This window comes from Lichenostomus cassidix, chromosome 10 (genome assembly GCF_008360975.1).
Source record: "Lichenostomus cassidix isolate B80296 chromosome 10, HeHo_3.0, whole genome shotgun sequence".
NCBI classification, from domain to species: domain Eukaryota; kingdom Metazoa; phylum Chordata; class Aves; order Passeriformes; family Meliphagidae; genus Lichenostomus; species Lichenostomus cassidix.
The window spans coordinates 11,678,862-11,690,039 of record NC_139491.1 but is presented as its reverse complement, the minus strand read 5'-3'; the positions used below and the strand labels follow the sequence as shown (position 1 = coordinate 11,690,039).

Sequence of the window (11,178 nt, the reverse complement as noted above, 5' to 3'; positions counted from 1 at the left end):
GCAACACCAGGCTTTAGCATGGCCTCAGTGTGTGCTCGTTTGGCCATTTCCTGTGGGCTGTGCTGCCCTGACCAACTGAGGTGCTGTCTTACCTGCACTAACCAGCACAGGGCTGGCTGAGCTATGCCTGACATACCTGCCAGGCTTTACATCTGCTGCCTTCCCAGAATACCAGTCCTTTTTTATCCTCTGCCTGCTCAGACACGTTTTAAGTGACTTGCTGCATTTCATACCACTTCAGATGGGCCTAGAACTGCAGAAGGAGGAACTTAAGTAACACCTGGGAGCAAAGACTACTCTGTAATCTCAGTGCAAAACTCCTTACTTCATATATTACCTAAAAAGACTGCTCCCAATGGAGGAGTCAGAGATTAAATGGTTTTCCTTTTCTTTCAGCTTTTCTGAAGGGCTTCATGTGACTGCATCCCACAATGACGGTCTGTGCTCACTGCTGCCTCGAAGCACGTCATTCCCTCCCAGATGGATTCAGTGTGACAGTGCGGGAGGAATCACCAGCCATATCTTAGAGAAAGGGAAACCAGAACATGGAGTCATAAGGTCTCTTCCCCAAGGCCATCTACTGAAACCAGTGACCACTCTCCTGGCAGGAGAAGAGCTCCCAGCACACGCTGAGTCTCAAAGACAACACAGGAAAAGCCATGCTGACAACCCTCCTTTCAAACTGGACAACTCCCTCAACAAATGTTTTGTCAGAAAGCCTCACCCCTCTGCATTGTCCCTGAGGATGCTGCCCCTGCAGATGGCTGCAGCAGGGAGCTGGGTGCCTGGGCTGGACTCTTGAGCAGGGCTTGGGGCACAAGGCTGCTTTGAACCGAGGGTCACACAGCAGCTCTGATTGTTCCTGCAGCCTGACCAGGAAACCTCACTCCAGCAACCAGAAACAAGGCAGTAAAGCACGGATTACAAAACCTGTTGCCACAGGAGAGGCCTCCAACATGTGGCCCTCCAAGCTGTGATGTGATTAGGGGGCTGTGAAACACTTGTCAAGGGCTGGTCTTTGTTAGAGAAGCTTGCAAGCAGCATTTATAGGAAAACAGCTGCTGTAAACTTTGCGAGTGCAGCTGCACGCAGAAGTTATAGGTATAAAGACATAAACAGTAGCTCCGAAACCAATTCATTTTGACTGGGGGAGGTTGTGCAGCTGCAGTGGCAGATCAGAGAGAGCCTCTGGAAAAGCAGATGGTTCTGCTATGAAGGCAGAGCTGGAAGAAGTCATTTGTCCAAGCCCCTCCCAGGCCAAGCCAAACATAAGTATACCATTTCTCAGTAGACGAATGACCAGGTGCTGTATTGGTTTAAAATCACTTCTTCACCTACACTGGTGCAAAGCTGTTTGCAGGCCAAGCCTCAGAAAAAGTATTCCTCAAGTGCAGTTTCACTGGGAGAGCCAGAAAACTGCCATTAATTCGCTGCTCTCACCTGGAAGGTGATACTCCTAATCCCTGAATCTCTGCTGCCTTATTTCTGGCTTCAAGAGCTGCCAAGCAGCCCTTGGGGTGCAGCCTGCAACTGCTTTCCAGCAGCTCCCCTAGATGTGGCCAGGGCCAGGTGACACCTTGCAGCCAGGGCCGGGTGACACCGTGCAGCCAGAGCCAGGTGACACCGTGCAGCCAGGGCCGGGTGACACCGTGCAGCCAGGGCTGGGTGACGCCAGGGCCGGGTGACACCGTGCAGCCAGGGCCGGGTGACACCGTGCAGCCCTGGCACAGCAGCATCGCTCCTGCCCGGCGCTCACAACCCAGGGGCACCAGAGGGTGAAGAGCTCTCTGCAGGTGTGCTCTGCTCCCCCAGGCAGCTCCCTGCGGAGGTGAACTCATCCAGACTCTGTCTGCCTCCACTGCCAGGATTCCTTCTAATCTCAGACATCTGAATACCTGTGTCAAGCACATATGTGCGAGACAATCAACAACCTGAGCAGTTGGTGCTGATGTCAAGGTCATCCAAAGACACACGATTTGTGTCTGTTAGCTGGAAAGCCTGCAGGTCATGTCGGCCTGGGAAAGAAAGAGGCAAGAATGAGGGTGCAATATGGCAAGGATTGCTGACCTGGCACAGAAGAAAGTGCAATTCAGCACTAAAAATAATGGTAACAAAAGGAGATCCTTGGAAAGGTTCTCCTGTTATGCCAGTGGGCACCAGAGAGGTGTCAACAGAGAGATTCCTGGAGGAGCAAAACAAGCCAGCACATTACAGGAATTGTTCCTGTGGGCACCAACACAGCTACTAAATGCAAAACTTTTGCAAAAACACAAGCTATGGCCCACAAGCTGTCCGAGAGCTGCCCAGGGTGTCACACAGCCCCTGCCACGCTGGGTTCTCAGAGCAGCTTTGTGCTGGTGGCCACAAGCAGAGGGGTGACAGGCTGAGGACACTGCCCTGCCTGATGTTCCTCAGGACAGCATTGCCCTCAAACACTGGGAAATCTACAGCTGCAACACACACCTCTATGGGCTTCTGCTGAGGGTGGCGGAAGCCGAGGAGAGGAAGTTCAGTGGAAAGGTGTAGCTTTCTGTGGTTGGCAGCACTCTTAGTCCAAAAGGAAGAATAAACCTGGACTGGAATCTCCTCTTGGACCACCATCTATCACGAGCAGCTCTCTGCACTGTTCTGTTCTCCAGGTCCCAATTAATCAGCTGAATTTACACCCTTACTGGGTCATTTTTTGCCCCTCACACAATGCAGCACCAAACCCAGTGGCTCCTTGCTCTGAGGGAGAAGGCCTTTCCTTTTGTAAGTCTCTGCAGAACCCTTTCAAGAGCTCAAATAGGTCAGTGTTTTTCCTAAGCTCTAAACAGAAATGAAAACATAGACAAACTGCTATTTGGCCAGCTATGCAAAACAAAACCTCCTTCAGCAGGGTATGATTTGTGGATTAAAGTTTTTTCCCTTGAGCTCAATGCAACCCAAAAATCTCTTCCGGCAGCTTATCACAATTTAGCTAACCCCAATCCTTCAAAGACTTCTCTATCTCAGCACACCAAGGAAGGTCTTTGTCAGGGACTTTCCAAGAGCCCTTGGCAAACCTGCTGCACACAGGGCACAGTGCAGGCTTCTGAGCTTCACAAAACGCCTGAGATGCCAGAGTGAGAACTCAGGGGGTTGATGTCAGGAACAGAACAAGCCTGGGCATTATTGCACTTTGAAACCCTTTGCCTGTCGTTTGGAAACTCAGCATGTTGTTTCAGAGGCATGGAAAGCAGGGCCTTCAGTCAGAGCATGCTGCTCCTCACATCCAGGCTTTGTGAGGTCTTGGAGAGGTGGCAGCAGCTCCTTTGGGTAGATTGGAACTGGCCAGTGAAACAAAAATGACAGAAAACAATTCCTAACATCCCTCCTGATTTCCAGCTGCTTCTTCACACACTACACTTTTACTCTCCAAGACACGCATGAACACAAATCTAGAATGTGTGCAGTTCAAAGGATTAATCAAAGGAAGCCACGAATTTGTTGGGAGAAAGCAGACTACAAGCCTGCAGTAATGAAAGACACAGACATTGCTATTAAACACTGTCACAGGCTTCTATGGTAATTTTTGTCCATTCATATAGTGCCATGTTATAGCCCTCTTAAAACCCAGAAGATATTATCATGATGTAACCTTACCAGTTTCACAAACAGGAGTGAAAATACCTGCAAGTCTGGATAGGCAAACAGAATATTTTCATTATATTACTCTAAAGAAGAAGGTCAACTCCACAACCAGCAGAAAATGTATTCACATTAACTTATTTGCAATGGAGCTACATATTTTTAAACAACCCAGAATTAGAAGCTCGAGTTCTATGAAAACACACCTATGGCTCCTTGAAAAAGCAGAACATCACATAAGAGTACTCCCAGCACACACAGAGTTAACCTTTGTGTGCTGCCCTCTCAAAGAGAACTGGTTTTGAGATGTATTTGTTTAAACAAGTTAAGAGAAATGTCAGAGGCCATTTCACCAACAGCACATGACGACAGCCTCCTTCCTCCTCTATCAGCAGAGAACAATCACACACTGGGCACCAAGGGCTTACTGATGTTGAGTCAGAGCAGGAAAATCCATCCAGAAAATACATGCAAATGAAGGAAAGAAAAGGCAGACTTTGTATTCTGTTTTCCCCCTCTTCCTCCTCTCTTCCCTCAAGCAATGTGAGCCAAGCAGTGACTGCATCTCCTGCTCCTGCTGGAAGAGCCCCACGGAAGAACCTGGCACATCGACAGCCTCACCAGTTCCCACAGCTCCCCAGTGGGTACTACTGGTAAATCGGATGTCTGGACAAAGCCTAGCGAAAGTTAACGGCTTCTGGTTATCTCAGGGCAGAAAATTGTTTTCCAGGAGTGGCAGGAAACTGTTTTCCAGGAGCATCAGGAAACAGCACAGCGTTCCAAGGACAGGCTTGTGCATAAAGCACAAGGGCTCTTACATCTACTCCAACATGAGATTTTCTATGACCACATGGACAAAGCATGCTGGTGTTTCCTGCTAGCCACAGGGGCCATGGGAGGCCACCTTCCTTCAGCTCCTAAAGGACCCAGGGCCACAGGGCTTGTTCAGTGTAGGGCATGATAAAGGCCCACAGAGAATTCCATTTTTTTGCACTGCTGAAACTTACAGTGCCAGTGGCTGTGCTCTGCCATCCTTTCCCAGGTGGGTTCATTGCCTGTCCCAGGGGCTCTGCAGCAGCTCTCCAGGCTGCAAATGGACAAACCACTCCAAGAACACCACCAACTCCTAACTCCCTCTAGTTTTTAAGAGCAACGCTTATTCAAAACAAACTAACAAAAGAAACAGCACTTCTGAAAGTTCTGATTATATGTTTAGCTTTTTATTTTCAAGACAAGATAAATACCAGGTGAGATGCAGTGCGTTATTCAGACGCAGTACCATTTAATTTCTTTGAAAAGACTTAGCCATAAATAACTGAATCCTCCCACCTCTTCCAGGAACACCAGCCTGGCTCAAGCCTCGAGCAAAGATGTCATGGGTAGGTCAATGCTAAAGTCAGGAGAGTTCAGCTATCCTCATTAAGGAGAGTAGAGGGTTCTACTGAGTCAGTGGTGGTAATCAGAGAAACCTATTTAAACATCTTTCTTCTCCCTGCCAGTGCAAGGCTATCTCCTGTTAATGTTTCCTGTAGTAAATCCTCTTTCCAATGTGTTTTCTTTAAAATTACTCTCCTAAAATTACCACAGTGGCTATTCTTTATGTACAACTTACACTCCAGAAGGAAACCAGAGGCTGAGCAAGCTGTGTGTGACTCCATTTACACCATGAAATGAGCCAGGATGCTTTTCTGAGAACTGTGGCCCTGGCAAGATCCCTGGAACCCTGAGCTGCTTTTCCCTGGTGTGAACACCAGCCACCTTGCAGCTGAAGCCCACTGAATCAGTGTGAGGGCAAGCAAGAGGAAATTTATTAACAAATGAATTCCTGCTCTTACAAACCACTTCCACGGCACTACCAGGGCTTTTAACGGTTCATGACAGGAAAAGCCATCTCCATTCCCAAGAGTGCAGTTGAAGGCTGGATTTTCATGATTGCTGAGCTTTCACTGCAGCTCCCATTAGCTGCAGCAGAAGCTGTGAATGTTTAGCTCCTCTGAAACAAGAGTTTGATGAGGGGAGGCAGGGTGCACACCCTGGCTCTGACAGGAGACTCCAGATGCAGTCAGCGAGCTTCAAGCTCCTGATGTGAGGGGCAATGCTTGGGGAAACCAATTCCAAAGTGTGGCCCTGGGGCTGCCCTGAGCAGGAACAGGCTAACCTGCCAAGAAAGGTTCCATTCCAGTTCTTGCCCTGGTACCTGCAGGAGCGGGGAGAACATGCCAGGTCTGGGGTGATTTGGGACATGTCTGATCACAGCCTGAGCCTGCACCAATCCACAGCACAACTGGAGCGACCAGCTGATGTGTCTGTGAGGGCTGGACCTCCTGAAACTCCACAGAGGCAGCAATTTCAGACCTAAATATAATTGGCAAGAGGAAGATTTGATAGACAGCTGCTTTCAGTTAGAAAGTGCTTTAGAGAAAGAACAAATACTTCAAAGTAACTCTCCTGCATCACCTACAGTTCCTCTTTCTTATCTAAATGCAGTATCAGCAACCCAACTATTGATGCTCCACAGGGGTTTAATTATTTGCAAGAAATGTCTGTTTGCTGCAGCCAGCAGACAGTGCTGGGTAAGGTCCTCTGGGATCAGACTCCAGACTGCTTTATGGCTTGACATCAGAAGGAAATCACCTGAAAATCAGTCTTCTTGTACATGATCAGATAAATGCAGTTGTCAAGCGCAAAGCTGAAAGCTCTTCAGTGAAGAAGAGGCAGCGTTTGTTTTTTATTTTTTTAATGCTGATACAAATTATGACGTCAAAATGAACTCATGAAGCACTTTTCAAGCTCTAGTGTCTGCCAGACTCATACAGACCTGTGGGAGGTCTGTTTTGAACAAGGCTATTTTCAGCTATCCACCTGGGGAAAAACCCAACCAACATGAAAAAAAAGAAAAAAGATTTTGTCTCAATAATAGAATAATCTATATGTCTCAATATGTCTCAATAATAGAATAATCTACTTTCACCATGTGATGGTGTCTGATGTGTGATAAAATTTCCAGAGCTCAGCAGGTGTTTGGGGAGTGACTGCAGCCACCCATTCCATGTAACAATACACAACCACAGGAGAAAGCTCTGAAACAGCAGTCAAGGGAACAACAGTGTAGGAAGGTTGGTGTGAAGATGAATGATAACAATAGATTAAACTTGTGCCAAACATGATTTACAGTAGAGAAACTGAATTCCCTTTCTGGCTGAGAGCAAGGGAATTGGCCCCATTTAGAGGTTCTTCTCCATCACACTGACAATCCAAAATCTACACAATCAGGTACACTGAGACACCTGATTGACCCCAGGAGCCCCGGGCCAGAGCACAGCTCACAGCACACTTTGTGCACTTCTTCTTGCACATCGTTGCTACTACATTTGGCAAAGGAAAGGGATTTTACCCCTTCTCTTTCAGAGATCCTATTGTCACAGAGAAGTTGAAAATCAGCAGCAGAGTGATGACAAATTCAAGGAGAATCAATTCTTTGCTGGTTGCATGGCCCAAACACTGACGACACAGTAGAAAGTTCAGCTCACTGTTGGTCCTCAAACACCAAAGCAACCCCAGCCCAGACCTCCTGGCTGTCAGATGTTTCAAAACCATGTGCTAAATATAGCCATGACCCTAAAAATACCCCATGCACTGTCTGCAGAGAATAGAGCACCCTGCCTGCACCAGCCAGACAGATTTATGATAGTCCTGCTGGTACATATGATAGGATAACTAATACCTGCCTGGCCAAACTGCTGCACTCCTACACAGGCTGCGAACTCAATTCCAGAGTTAGTACAGAGCACCAGGAACTAAAGCAGCAAGGCTGCTGAGGTCTAAGGAGCACAAATGAAATGCCATTCAGGAGATAACCTGTGCTCGAGTTACCAGGCAGACAAAAGGATGGATACAGACTCCCTGCACGTACGCTGGCTTCCCCCTTGGAAAATAAGGCGAGCACCGTTCCACACAGCTCCCTCCTGACTCTCCTGGAGCCTCTTCCCAACACGCAAGCAGAAAGGCTCGTGCAGCCCCAGGCTCCAGGCACACCCCCACATTCCCAGAGCAGGGAGCCAGCCTCCCCTCCTCCGTGGGGGGATCTCAGACCAAATAACCCATGAAACATTTCCCAGCAGGACTGCCGTGTACCGGGAACTTCATGGTCAAAGGAGCAGAACACTAACCTCAAAGTCTTTCCCACAGAAGCTGAGGATCGTGGGTTTATGAAAGCTTGGTCCTTTCACTTTCTGTGCAAGCTGGTTTTAATTCTTGCAAACTCTACCCACTGTATTACTGAAATTGGAGAAGCCTGGTCCAGGAGAATCACATGCTCAGCAGCACCTAGTCTTGCTCCTATAAAGGGAAAGAGCAAAACCAAATCAAAGAAACTCCTTTACTTCTGAAAGTTGCACTTTGTCTATGTATAGATATTAAATACTTTGGAAGATGTCTCTGTAAATTGCTGTGGGAAACAGGCAGTTGAAAAATACCACAATAATAATTTTATTACTTTTGTCAGAATCCTCAAATCTTGTGCACTGTTCTATTTTCTAATACAAAGCTATAAGGAACTAGAAAATCCCCACCACAAACAACCCAATGGATCTGATGGGTGAGGCCTTTCTAAGAAATCTGCAACAAAATGATCTGACCAGCCTGTACCAGGGCTGCCCTAGCTGCTGCCATGACTTGTACATACAAGGACTTTAAACTTGATTGCTACTGTAATAATGAATCATTGCATAACTGAGGCCTTGCAGCCGAGAGATCCTTGGCAAAGGGATCACCCTCTACTGGTTTTTCAGTTCCCTGCTAATTTTTTCACTGCTGCAACTCCAGTCCCCAGAGAAGGACCAGAAACACCCCAAGGTAATGACCCAGCTAAACATGACTGTATTTATAGCACTATTATTTCCCCTTTAGTACAGTTCGGAGTACAGAGAGAGCAATCAGACCCCTTGAGGATTATATCCCAACATTTGCACTATAAATATTTATCTGACTGACTTAATTTTAGCTTTACCTAGGTCTTTCAGGGACACAGAGTGGGCCTTAGCTTGGGAAAGCAGAGAAGCAGCACAACATGACCTTCTCGTGTTCGAGGCAGTTTCCCCTTTCTCAGCTGGGTTCTGTTACCTGTGTGACCAGCCCTGCAGCGTCACTGCTTTTCCCAGAACCAATCCCAGGACTCTCAGTCCCTGGGGGACACTGCACTTGCTGCTGAGCTTGATGGCAGAGATGGTAGCATACACCATCTTACTTAAGACCCTTTGCCATGACACTGAAAACCTGGTACTGCCCAAATTAGTGTCACTGCAAAGAGGTAACTCCTTTCTGCCTGGAGCAGTACATTCTCATGAGAGAAAAATGTTCATTCAGCTACTAAAACAAAAGAGATAAAATCCTGGTCACAGTAACACCTTGGAAGTAAAGTGCAAGCCAGGATAACAAAATACCTTGTGGAGCATGGCTTGAATGTCTGCAGTGGTGCCTGCCTGTGTGCCTCACACCTTGTTCTGTGAGCCACAGTCCTGCCAGCAGCTCCCTCCTCCAGCAGGGTTTCTCACCAGATCCCACTCAGGAGCCTCCACCCAGCTCACCTGGCACACCTGTGCAGCAGGAAGGCTTGTGGGAAGGTGGCCCAGGCTTCCAGAGCCATCTTTGCTCAGGCAGGGGCAGCAGCTCCCCTCACCCACTGTGGCACCCTGAGCATTGGCACGGGTGTGCTTCTCCACTCTGAGCATCCTGCTCTGCCCCAAGCCTCTGCTTTCAGGCAGCCTTAGGGCTGGCAGAGACCCCAATTCAGGCTGCTGTGAGCAGCCAGGGCAAGCAGAGCAGGATCAGTGCAGTGAGCAGTGAGCACTGCCCTGCACACACCCTGCCAGGGGCACACAGGAACCCTGGCACCACAGGGTGGGACAGTTCTCACTGCATAGGGGAGCTCAGCTACAGCTCCACAACACCCACCTGAGGCAGCTCCAGCCCTGGTGAAGCACCGTGGGGCTCAGCTGAGCCTACCTGCCTCAGCCACCACTGCTGAGGATGGCCTGGGATCACTGCTGGCTTTCAGATGGGTTTTCCCAACTGCAGGTTCCCAGCACAGGCAGTGCCACTGTCCCCAGGATGCTGAGGCAGTCCAGCATGGTCTCCTCAGCTGCTAGCAACACACTTACCCTAACAGTGAACTCAAACGCTCGCCACGTGACAGATATTTACACACTGCTTTCCTGCCAGGAGGAAAGAGCAAGGAGGAGTGGGATAAACTGAAAAAGTAAGCAATATTTAAACAGCCTCAAACCTGCATCCCTGTGCAGCACTGCAGAGTTGCCATGAGGCTGGGGGAGAAAAAGAGCCCCAAATTAACTGAATCACTCATATTTGGCCATTACAGGCAATTCATCTCAGCAGAAAATGTAAATACACAGAGCAACGTTTGCCAAAAATACAGTTCCTCCTCTCCTCCCCCTGGTTTCAGGGTGGAGACGGATTCCTCAGACACACACTTGCAAGGCCAGTGCTCTCTCTGCTGCTTTACAATGTTATCAGATGCTGAGGGACCACGCAGCTCACAAATGAAGGAGATTAGTTCCGGAACAAACCTTTCTTTGTTTAAAAGGATATTTTTAAAAATATCCTTTGATAACTTCAGTACTCCCACTTACACTGAGGCCTCACAGGTAGGTCAGTGGCAAGAGGAGAAGCCCAGGCTGTTGGAGCAGGAATGGTTTTGTCAAGTGGCTCTGGCTTGTTCTGTCAGAAGGTTTTGTTGCTAAAGAAAACATGGTACTGAGCTGCACCTTGAGTCACGTTGTGGTACATGAAATACTCCCACAGGCTGCAGTTCCCACTTGCTCTCCCTGCACAGGCCAATGCACGAAGTGCTGGCTGCTCCTCACTCCCCCAGAGCCAGGAGGCACACGAGGGGTGCTGACTACAGGCACTGAGGTAACGCTAGCAGACATTTGGCTCTTGAGACTTTTAAATCCTTCCTTCTCCGAATTTGCTGAATTCTCAGTGCTCGAGGTGGTATGAGCAACACCAATTGCCACAGAAACTCTCCCTGTGAGCTCCACCTAGCCTAGGGATGGTCATTCTCCAAGAAGATCAAGTCCTGTCTGGTTCTGCAGCAGGCTGCTGTTAACCCCACTGAGGCACCTCCTGCTCCCCTCACACCTGGCTGCCCCTTCAGCTCTCAGTGACTTTTTGTGGGGCTTCACTAACTCAGGAACAGAACTATGCCTTAAAATTAATAATACTAAAAGCAAGTAACATAAAATCAGCTTTGAGTCTCCTTTAAGCACAGGCCTGCAGCATCCCAATGAGCAGTTGTGTCACTACAAGGGGAGATGCACTCAGTTCCAGCGTCCAGAATGAGAAGCCAGGGGTGGAGGGGGGATGTTTCACAGCCCAACGAAGCCCTAGAGCCCTGCTGGGCAGGGCAGTGAGGCAGAGCCTTCAGACCTCAGCAATCCCTGATCCCTTCAAGGGAAGGCTGCTCTCCCCCGTTCTCCCATGTGGAATGGGTGGCCATGGAGTGAGCAGCACTACGGGAGCAATGCTGTTGGTGCCCCTGATCTCTGCACA

General features: G+C 48.6%; 1 long non-coding RNA gene across 1 annotated transcript; it reads right to left on the bottom strand.

Moving 5' to 3' along the window:
• Nucleotides 1–345: 345 nt before the first annotated feature.
• Nucleotides 346–9,708, bottom strand: LOC146432741 (uncharacterized). Its single transcript, XR_014854310.1, has 4 exons — nt 9,562–9,708; nt 7,779–7,947; nt 1,932–2,015; nt 346–522 (listed from the first exon to the last, which is right to left on the bottom strand). It is a non-coding gene; the product is annotated as an uncharacterized LOC146432741 (long non-coding RNA).
• Between the last annotated feature and the right edge of the window lie 1,470 nt (nt 9,709–11,178).